Raw genomic sequence first — 12,013 nt, forward strand, 5'->3', positions numbered from 1 at the left:
CCTGCATGTGAAGTCCCAATGTGTGATAGATGACAATGATAAGAATGGAATAGAGCATAAAGAATGATACGATGCAATGCCATTGGTGGCTCATGTCGAAACGAGTATGATTAATGAAGGGGTCAACATGGAGTTTCCTAGTGTTGGCTGAGTGGATCTTGGACTCGAAGGTACTAAGCCTGTTTATTCAACCGAGCCAGTAAAGTGGCATGTTTGACACTTTTTCCCTTCTCTACCTTAAGCTACTCGGAGCTCTTATTCAGATTGGCTCTTAATTGAGCCACCTCAGCGTTCATCTGCTCCAGTTGTGCCTAAGAAGCAGATGATTGGCCGCTTAGAGCACAAAGCTGTTGAACTTCATGCTCTAGATAGGCAAGCCTGTGGCACATGACCAGGCTTTCCACCCAGTACTGCAGTGACGATAGCATTTTATAAGTCGAGCGAACAACAAAAAAATAATAATAAAATAAAAGGAAAGAGAAAGGTATACATACCCTAGTGGACATCTAAGTGTGGCTATTGGCCAGTTCCCCTGGAGCTATAATCGTCGCACGGGCTTGGACATCAGCCTATATCTGTGTAAGCGGCCCTTGGATTCTTATTTGATGCTCGGGGGTGAGGGACGTTGGGTCGTCTGGACTACGGTACTCGTCAGTCGGCAAGTGGATGATTGTCGTTATTGATCTATGGTCTCTCAGACCAGAAGATTCATAAGTTGCCCTGCTCGTCGAATGTAAGGAGACTGGCTGAATGTAGGACACTAGGCCTGCCGGCAGAGAGGGGGGCATGAAGGTGACTGGTGGCGCAGCTAGCATCCCCTCAGGCAGCTCGGATAATGATGGTGTCTAGTCGGAGGATACGGAAGCAGGAAGCACAGCGACTCCCTGATCGGGTGCGAGCACGGAGGTCTTGCCACGATTGGAGGGGGGTCGATAAACGGTCGGTGTTGGAGTCTACAAGGCGGAGGTTGCGGATCGGTAAGACCCTTCCGTGCAACGCCTCTTGTGATGCAACAGAGGCTCGCCAGAAGTAGCTAAATCTAAAGCGATCACTATAGGGATCATTGACGGCCGCTCAGGCGGAAGGTTCGTTGTCACAGCTGCCACATCGCTTGCAGTTGTCCGGCTTCCCCCAACTCCGCTCCCCAACACTTGAGTTCCCTCCTCCTCGTCAAGCGGATCCTCGTGGAAGCCAACCGGTTGCAAGCCACGACCCTCCAACTTGGCCATGGCCGTAGCATTGATCTCTGTGTTTGTAAGCTTGCACTTGCCGGCCAGACGCACGCGTAACATAATTTGAGCTATACAAAAGGAGGAAAAATCAATTAGATTCAAAGGTTAGGAGAAGAAAGGGCATACCTAGGCTGGATGGGAGCTTTGTGCGGATCAGGATAGGTCGAACACATAAAGGGCGCCCTCCAGTAGCAACTTGTGGATGTGGTACTTCTGACTGGCCAAGCTTGAAGCTGCGTGAAGGTAGTCCGATCGGCTCATGTATTTCTTGAGCTCCGGAGGGTTCAGCACTTCTAACTGCCAGCTGGTCGACAAGTTCGGTCGCTCGGAAAAGCGAACGAAAAAATAGTAGTCTTTCTAAGCTTATTGGAGGATGACATCTTATCAAAGAAGACTAAGCCTACTTGGGTTTGGAAGAGAAAAGTCCCCAGCTCGAACAATTTTGAATAATAAAAATAGTGAAAGAGTCGAGGAGTCAGAGGAATGTCGTGCAGGCGGAACAAGAAGATGACCCCGCCCGACAGTCGAAAGGAGTTCGACACTAATTGATGGAGAGAAATGCGAAAATATTTATAAGCGGCAGAAAAGAAAGGGTGGATCGGGAACCGCAGACCGGTGGTAAACTGGTCCCTAAAGAAGCATAAAAAACCTGGCGACGGTTTGTTCAGATGGTCAAAAGCAGAAGGAAGAGCGATTTGATAGTCAGATGAAATTTTATAAGTGGCTCTCAAACTCTCAGCATCGCCGCCTGTTAGTGAGAGCCCTAGAGCCAATCATGTGATGATTGTTGTATGAACTCGATATATCATATTCCTATATATTTATAAAGACATTCTTTATGGTTATTATACTTACTTGTATTGGTGCCAAATAACTAAGTATAATAGCGTTCTTGAGTAGAAGGTTCTTATCTATATCAATCGATTGGTTGAATTGATAGTGAGATGATATAGAGAACACTACTCTTAATCATTCCTAGTTAAGTATTAACATTCAGGGACAATGTTAATACGATGAGACTAGCATGTAGGTTAATTCGATGACTTGATCTCACAAGTCATGGATATAGATATATCAAATTGACACATGGGTATGCACTAGAGAATGTATACTGAATGACCCACCATGAGAAAGTATCATGGATCGTTATATGAGTGTCATATACTTTCTCATGTGACTATTAGTATGACTATCAGTCCTTGGACTTGAAGTCACCATGGTTCCCTACAGAAGGAGTTGCATACTTTGGCTTCGTCAAACGTCACCCGTAAATGGGTGGACTATAAAGGCGATTACTGGGTATGTAACAAATTATGCGGAGAGATGTGAGTGATGTAGATGAGATCTATCCCTCCTATATGACGGGAGTGACATCATGATTCTTGATAGAGTGAGACCACTAAGTGCATGACCATGCCCAAATGAGTCAATATGAGATATTGAGCTCATTTGATTAGAGTGAGTCTACTTGGAGTTCAAGACATAGATTGATTAGATGATGACACGGTCTATGCCTCAATTTAATCAATCTAGATGTCAAGGATAGAAGGGCATTATCACATATTGTGAGAGTCACAATTAGTATTCACAAATGTGATGTTGAATCTCAACATTCTTGTAACTTAGGTAGTAATAATGTGTTGCTAGATACGGCTCATTACTTATGTTTCTAAATGGGTTTAAGAGCATTGCCAACATTACAAAAACCTATATGGTCACACACAAAGGGCAATTAGATGGAGATTAGGTCCATATGATGAACTAAGAGGATTAGGTTCATGTGATGAACCAAATTGGATTAAGAGTAATCTAAATTAGACTAATTGATTTGGACTCAATTTGATTCATGTGTTGAATAAGTCTAATTTTGACTATGATTCATTGAGTCAATTTAATTCAATGAATATAGATTCATTAAATTAAAATTGATTTGAATCAAAGGTTAGATTTGATTAACCATGGGAGATAAAAGGTCAAGTTTGACTTGACTTGAGAGGGAAGATGAAGGGTCAAGTTTGACTTGACCAAATGCTACCTCATTGTGACTTGGCATGGGGCCGGTCAATGATGGTGTTCCACATCATCAAGGATACATCATTGTGTGCCACCTCATGAGGAAGACCAAGAGTCATGACTCTTGGTATTACATGGAGGTATTAAAGCACCAATAATGTGGCCGGCCACATTGAATCAATGTAATTCACTTCTTCTTCTTCCTCTCTAGTTTTTCTCTCCTTCTCATCCTCCATTGCCAAGACTTCTCAAGGGTGCTAGCACACTCTAAGTTGTTCTCTCCACCTTTTGTCCGTGTGGATACGTGTAGAGGAGTGTTCACTTGACACTCTACGAGATCCGGCAACCTTTGGATGAACGGGATAAGCGAAGGACATCGCTACAAGGGTAATGCTCTTTTCATGTAGATCTAAGGTAGATCTAGTGTAGACAAACATGTACAAGATTATTTTATATATTTTCCCACGGATCTGTGGCTAGCTTCGGGGTTTCTGCAACGCAAAAAGTGATTTTTGCAGCTCGAATCGCTAACAGTGGTATCAGAGTCACGTGCGAATCTTGTACATGTTTTGTTTTTATTATTATGAAAATGTTTCAGATCTGTAAGTTTCTGTAATTTTTCTATTTTTATGGATTTTGTGAGTATTTTTCTTGTAGAGGCGAAGCAACAAGTGCTTGGACACTTGTAGGCTTCATCTATCAAGAAAAACCTTCCGAAACGGCATGGTCTCAACCAAAAAAAATTATTTTTATTTGGGACAGCGACTTAAGGCACTGTTAGATCAAGATGGAATACTCACAATATTCATTTCGCGAGAAGGGGCGCTGCCCCTAACCCCGCAAGGTGCATTGTCTCGCGATCGTGCTCGAAAATCGCTAAACGAGATCGCCGGGAAGTTGTGACTCATAAAATTGATAAAAATAGTAGTAAAATTATATAAATTTATGTAAAATACATAGTTTAGAATTATGTATAATATTGTGATGATCATGGCCCAAAACCCCCAATATGATTGGTTAAAAATGTGTTGTAATTCATAATATGGCATGCACACCATTTTTGTATTGTGTGTGTTGTTTGTGATATGCGATCTGCGCGTCGTGCCTCCCTTCTTATGTTCCTGTCGTAAATAGATTTTAGACTCGAATGTAACTCAAGTTTCATATTTGTAATGTACAAAATGAAGAGGTGGAAGGTCCACTCAAGAAGGAGTTACGAGGAGGGTGATTTCAACACATGGCGGTCGAAAGGAGACGCTTGAAGAAGTCGTTAACCCTAGGTTGACCGTCCGATCTTTTCATTGGCTTGAAAAGATCGTAGTAGGGTCATGACCTCATCACAATATATATGTGTGTATCTATGATTACTTGTGTGTATGTGATGCATGCTAATGTAGGGTAATTAGTGCCTTAATGCGTATATGATACACATGCATGATTAGATTAGATCTTAATCAAGTCAACTCGAAATGCCTACCAAGTTTTGATACTCATCACTACCTCGATCATTTGTTGTTGTTGAATCTGCTAAAGCAGAGCAACACATATTATCTTGGTAGGGTGCGGAGAGACAATCTTGGTCCCGCCTATCAAAGCTTGGGTGAGTACAAACTCAATTAGATTGAGTATAACTAGTTAACTCAATTGGATCGGGTATAACTATAGGCATTTTCCAACAGTTGAAAGATAGGATAAAAATCACATTTATACTAAATCTTGGGTGATTTAGCCAAAGCTAACTCAAGTTTTAATATAAATGAGGATCTTGATCCTATAAACAAGAGTTGCATAGAGATGTAATTGATAATTAGTTATCTACCGATCATACTAAGTCTTGGGCGATTTAACCAAAGCTAACTCAAGGCGTAGTATGATGTGGATCTTATCCGCATGAATTATAGCCCATTAGTATGAATCTAGTAGTGTGGTTTGACCACATCCATGACTTGATTCTACAAAAGCCCTATAATTCAGTGGGAGCATCATTTAGTTAAAGGCCTAATTAAATGATAAATGGAATATGATATTTACTCTCTGCTTTATTTATGTTGTAGATTGCCATGTCGACAAACATGAACACTTTCTCCCTGCGTTCTGTCCTTGATAAGGACAAGCTCAATGGAGCTAATTTCATGGACTGGTACAGGAATCTGAGAATCGTTCTCACACAAGAAAGAAAACTGTAGTCCTGGAGCATTCCATTCCGAAGGCACCTCCTGCCACTGCCACGCGAGCTGATCGAGATACTTATAAGAAGAATCAGGATGATGCATTAGATGTATCATGCCTCATGCTCGCAACCATGAACTCTGAGCTTCAGAAGCAACACGAGTTAATGACTGCTTATGATATGGTTGAACATCTTCGTCAACTATATCAAGGACAAGCAAGGCACGAGAGATTCAAGATTTCTAAGGCACTGTTTCAGTGCAAGATGCAAGATGGGACTCCCGTAGGTCCATATGTACTCAAGATGATTGGGTACATAGAGAACCTACAGAGGTTGGGATTCCCACTTGGCCAAGAACTGACCACTGACTTGATCTTGCAATCCTTGCCAGAGAGCTACAATCAATTTGTCATGAATTACAACATGAACAAAATTGATAAGTCACTGCCTGAGCTGCTAAGTATGTTGAGAACTGTTGAGCTCAACCTTAAGAAGGTAAAGCCCAACTCCATTTTGATGGTGCAAAAGCATAAAGGCAAGGGCAAGCCTAAACGTAAGGGAAAGTCCCAAGCCAAGGGCAAAGGCAAGGTAATGAAACCTAAAGGAGGGGTTGCCAAGGATGCTACCTGCTTCCACTGCGGTCAGACCGGGCACTGGAAGAGGAACTGCAAAGTATATCTGGAAGATCTTAAGAAGAAGAGAAATGAGATTTCTACTTCAGGTATGTATGTTATAGAAGTCAATCTCTCTATTTCTTCATCGTGGGTATTAGATACCGGATGTGCTTCTCACATTTGTACTAATGTACAGGCACTGAGAAATAGCAGGACATTGATGAAGGGCGAGGTGGACCTACGAGTAGGCAATGGAGCACGGGTTGCTGCTGTTGTTGTAGGAACTTACTATCTATCTCTGCCCTCTGAGCTTGTACTAGAATTAGATGAATGTTGTTATGTGTCTGCTCTCACAAAGAACATCATTTCAGTATCTTGTTTAGACAAGAAAGGCTTTTCGTTTATAATAAATAACAAATGTTGTTCCATTTATTTAAACGATATGTTCTATTGGAGTGCACCTCTGATGAACGGACTCTACATTCAAGACTTAAAGAACCCCATCTATAACATAAATACCAAAAGGTTTAAGTCAAATGAAATGAACCGAACCTATCTCTGGCATTATCGCTTAGGTCATATAAATGAGAATTGTTTATCCCAGCTCCATAAAGATAGTTTGCTGGACTCATTTGATTTTGAATCATATGAGACATGCAAGTCATGCCTACTGGGCAAGATGACCAAGACTCCCTTTAGTGGACACAGCGAAAGAGCAACTGACTTGTTAAGACTTATACATAGTGATGTATGTGGCCCTTTCAATGTCACTGCCAGAGGTGGTTATAGGTACTTCATTACATTTACTGATGACTTTAGTAGATATGGTTATGTGTATTTGATGACACATAAGTCACAATCCTTTGAAAAGTTCAAAGAATTCAAGAATGAAGTACAAAACCAACTAGACAAGAGTATTAAGATACTTCGATCAGATCAAGGTGGAGAATACCTTAGCCATGAGTTTCGTGGCTATCTAGCTGAGTGTGGGATTCTATCCCAACTCACTCCTCCTGGAACACCACAATGGAATGGTGTATCCAAAAGGAGGAATCGTACCCTATTAGATATGGTACGATCTATGATGAGTCACACAGATCTTCCTATATCCTTTTTGTTGGAGTGTATACTAAAATCCTAGCTTTTTTATAAATATTTATAAGAATCCCATTGGTCAAGTGTCTACATTTATATATACCAAATGTAGATGTTCAATTAATTTATATTGTAGATAACATAGTGTATGGTGTCACATACAGAAGATCGTGTTATCGGTTCTTTATAAATTATAAACAGTAGCTCACAACTAAAATGGAAAGGAACAAACCATTGGAATAGTCGTAGTGTAATTAGGTATTAGTTTTTCTTGACTAATAGATTACACTAGTACACTCTAAGTTTATTGAGCAGGACCATTTAAGGAAAGTTCTTTTTATACTGACTTAATAAAAGAACAAGTCCTTAGTTATTATGGAAGTGTGTGCTCTTAATCCTAATATAATAACAAACACATATATTTAATATTTATTTCTTTGAATTATCAAAGGGTGAGATTTAGCTCGATAAATCAAAATGTCCGATAAGTTGAGAAACAATGTTACTTATAGTGTGTCTTGTTGATTATAGAAGGAAATTGTGTCCTAGTAATCTAGGTTGATAATGCCCCCAAGAGGAGCTCATAAAGATTGTTATGTTAAACCCTGCAGGTGGACTTAGTCTGATATGATTATAAGATTGAGTGGTACTACTCTTGGACTGAGATATTAATTAAAATGAGTTGTTAGTAACTCAATTAATTAGTGGGCATCCGACATCTTAAACACAGGGAGACTAACACACTCATAATAAAAAGGAGCCCAAAATGTAATTTGAGATTGGTGCGGTAGTTCAATAATAATTCTTTAGTGGTATGAATTATTATTGATGAAGTTAAGTTGTGTGTTCGGGGCTAACACGGGAAGCTTAATTTCATCGGGAGACCAAAACCAATTCATCCTCTCGGTCACTATCGTAGCCTCTTGTATATAGAGATTTATACACACCACATACCCAATTCTTACCCAACCCAAGGGGGTCGGCCAAGCTAGCTTGGAACCCAAGCTAGGGCCGGCCAAGACCAAGTGGTTGAGCCAAGTTGGTGGCCAACCAATGCTTGGAATCCAGGCATGATGTGGCCGACCACATCACATTAAAAGGGATTTTATTTATAAATTTTTCTTATGTGGATTCCATGGTTTTAAAATAGAGTTTAAAATTTAAATCTTTCCTTTTATAGCTTCTACAAAAGATTAAGAAAAGATTTAAAATCTTTCCTTATTTATAGATTGAAAGGTAGATTTTAATTTTGAGAAAACTTTCCTTTTTTAACCATGTTCATGATTTAAAAGAGAGTTTAAAAATTAAATATTCCATTTTATAAGTTTCTACAAAAGATTAAGAAAAGATTTGATATCTTTCCTTATTTGTATATTGAAAGAAGATTTTAATTTTTAAAGATAATTTTCCTTTTTGAAAATCATCCACATGTTTAAAAGAAAGAATTTAATTTATGAAATTTTCTTTTACAATCCACCATGAAGGGAAAAATTATTGGAGAAATTTTTTATAAATTTCTGGAAATAAATTAGGAAGTTTTAATTCTTGTGTTAATTAAAACTCTCCTTGTTTTGGAGTTTATAGGTGGTCGGCCATGTTAATAATAAAAAGGAAATTGTTTTTTAATTAAATAAATTTTCCTTTTCATGGCAAAAAAATTAAGGAAGTTTTTATTTAAATTTCCTTATTTGCCAAGACCAAGGATTATAAAAGAGGGGGTAGAGATGCCTTCATGGGTGAGAACTCTATTCTATTTCTTCCTCTCTTTTCCTCCTTGGTGTGGCCAGCCCTAGAGGTTCTCCCTCTCCTCTTCTCTTCTTCTTTAGTGGTCGTTTTCATCTTTCTCTTGGAGCTTTTGATGGTGGCCAGTTCTAGCTAGGAGAAGAAGGAGAGAAAGGAGGCTTTGTTTCTTGCATCCCTTGGAGCTTGGTGGTGGTGGCCGAAATTCTACATCCTTGGAGGATTCTTGGTTTGGCCGAAACTTGCAAGGAGGAAGGAGAAGGGCTTGGGTGGTTCTCATCTCGGTAGATCGTTGCCCACACAACGTCCGGGATAAGAAGAGGAATACGGTAGAAGATCAAGAGGTTATTTGCTTACAAAGAAAGGTATAACTAGTAATTATTTTCCGCATCATACTAGTTTTCTTTGTATAGTTATTTTTGGAAATACCAAATACAAGAGGCATATGATTATAGAGTTTTCAAATTTGTTTCGAATTTGTATTTCTTTTGTTTTATTTTTTGATCTTGTGATTCGATTGTTCTTTTTGGTTAAACCTAATATTATTTTAGGAAATTAAATATTAGCTTTCCTTAAAAGGTTTTGTCTAGGAAGTGGTGGTTGCTCCCATATCCAAGAAGGCCTTGTGCCTCACCATGTTTAACCTGGAAGCCAATTTTGGAAATTAATATTTAATTGAATTTATAACATAGGTGGATTTGGATCAATAGTGTTAAGTTCCGCTTGCGATCCAAGTTTAAACCATTAAGAACAGATAAGTTAAATTTGGAATCAATAATATTAAGTTTCATTTGCGATTCCTAATTTAACTTCTAAAGAATACAATAGGTTGTTTAGGAAAAGGTTCGACACTTGTATAAAATTTTTGTACAGTGGAACCGGTACGATCTTCCTAGGACCAACCAACACTTTTGGGGATATGCTCTAGACACAACAGCCTTCACACTTAACCGTGTTCCATCCAAAGCTGTGATAAATACACCATATAGGATATGGACTGGGAGAGATGCCCAGATATCTTTTATGAGGATTTGGGGTTGTGAGGCTTACGTTCGACGTCAAGTCTCAGACAAACTGAGACCTAAATCTGATAAGTGATATTTTATAGGATATCCCAAGAAAACGAAGGGATATTACTTCTATATTCCCAGTCAACACAAAGTGTTTGTGGCTAAGACTGGGGTATTTCTAGAAAAGACTTTGTTTATAGAAAAACTAGTGGGAGTACGTTCGATCTTGAAGAAGTTCAAGATATGGACCATAGCACTGAAGCCTTGATGGAAGTTGAACTGGAACCACAAAGTGTTGTGGATGATGAGATTGCTCCACAAGGAGTTGAGGAACAACAACCAGTTCAAGTAGACCTACCTCTTCACAGGTCTGATAGGGTACGTCATCAGCCTGAAAGATACTCATTTCTCTTGTCTGACCATGATGATGTTATGCTCATTGAGAATGAGCCTACCTCCTATTAAGAAGCTGTGATGAGACCAGATTTTGAGAAATGGCTAGAGGCCATGAGATCCGAAATGGAATCCATGTACACCAACCAAGTATGGACTTTGGTTGATCCACTTGAAGGCGTCAAACCCATTGGGTGTAAGTGGGTCTTTAAGAGAAAGATTGACATAGATGGACTTATTACCTATAAGGGTCGTTTGGTAGCTAAAGGTTTCAAGCAAATTCATGGTATTGACTATGATGAAACCTTTTCTCCAGTAGCGATGTTTAAGTCCATTCAAATCATGCTTGCTATTGCAGCATACCACGATTATGAGATCTGGCAGATGGATGTCAAAACCGCGTTTCTGAATGAAAACTTGCTCAAGGATGTGTACATGACACAACCTGAGGGTTTTGTAGATCCACTACATACTGGCAGAGTATGCAAGTTGCATAAGTTCATTTATGGACTAAAGCAAGCTTCTCGGATCCGAAATCTTCGATTCGATGATGCGATCAAACAGTTTGGTTTCATCAAGAATGAAGATGAACCCTGTGCCTACAAGAAGGTTGTTGGGAACACAGTTATCTTCCTTGTTTTGTATGTGGATGATATACTACTCATTGGAAATGACATCCCTTTGCTACAGTCTGTAAAGACTTGGCTGGGGAATTGTTTCTCAATAAAGGACTTAGGTGAAGCAGCCTATATTCTAGGCATAAAGATCTATAGAGATAGATCTAAGAGATTGCTTGGCCTAAGTCAAAGTACATATATTGACATGGTATTACTACGGTTTGTCATGCAGAATTCCAAGAAAGGATTTCTGCCGATGTCACATGGTGTGAGTCTTTCGAAGACTCAAAGTCTCTCTTCTAGAGAGGAGAGAGACCACATAGATAAGATCCCTTATGCTTCAGCTATAGGATCTATCATGTACGCCATGCTATGTACTCGTCCTGATGTTTCGTATGCTTTGAGCATGACGAGCAGATATCAGTTAGATCCTCGTGAGCGTCACTGGATAGCGGTCAAGAATATTATTAAGTACCTGAGAAGGACTAAAGACTATTTCTTGATATTTGGAGGCGATGACGAGCTAGCTGTAAAGGGTTACAGTGATGTCATCTTCCAAACTGACCAGGATGATTATAGATCACAGTCTGGGCTCGTGTTTTGCTTGAATGGTGGTACTGTGAGCTGGAAGAGTTCGAAGCAAGACACAGTTGCTGATTCTACAATAGAGGTCGAGTATATTGCTGCATCAGAAGCAGTAAAGGAGGCAGTTCGGATCCGCAAGTTCATTATTGAGCTTGGGATGGTTCCTAGCATAGCCGATCCTATAAAGCTCTATTGTGACAACAATGGAGCAATTGCACAGGCTAAGGAACCTCGCTCACACCAGCAGACCAAACACATACTACGGTGCTTCCATCTCATTCGAGAGATCATCGATAGAGGTGATGTGAAAATTTACAGAGTACCCACAGAGGCAAACGTCGCTGATCCCTTGACCAAGGCTTTGGCATAGAGAAAGCATGATGGTCACACTAAGTCATTGGGCCTTAGAGTTTACACTGATTGGCACTAGTGCTAGTGGGAGATTGTTAGTGAGAGCCCTAGAGCCAATCATGTGATGATTGTTGTATGGACTCGATGTATCATATTCCTATATATTTATAAAGGTATTTCTTTATGGTTATTA

The sequence above is a fragment of the Zingiber officinale genome, chromosome 8B (genome assembly GCF_018446385.1).
Source record: "Zingiber officinale cultivar Zhangliang chromosome 8B, Zo_v1.1, whole genome shotgun sequence".
NCBI lineage: Eukaryota > Viridiplantae > Streptophyta > Magnoliopsida > Zingiberales > Zingiberaceae > Zingiber > Zingiber officinale.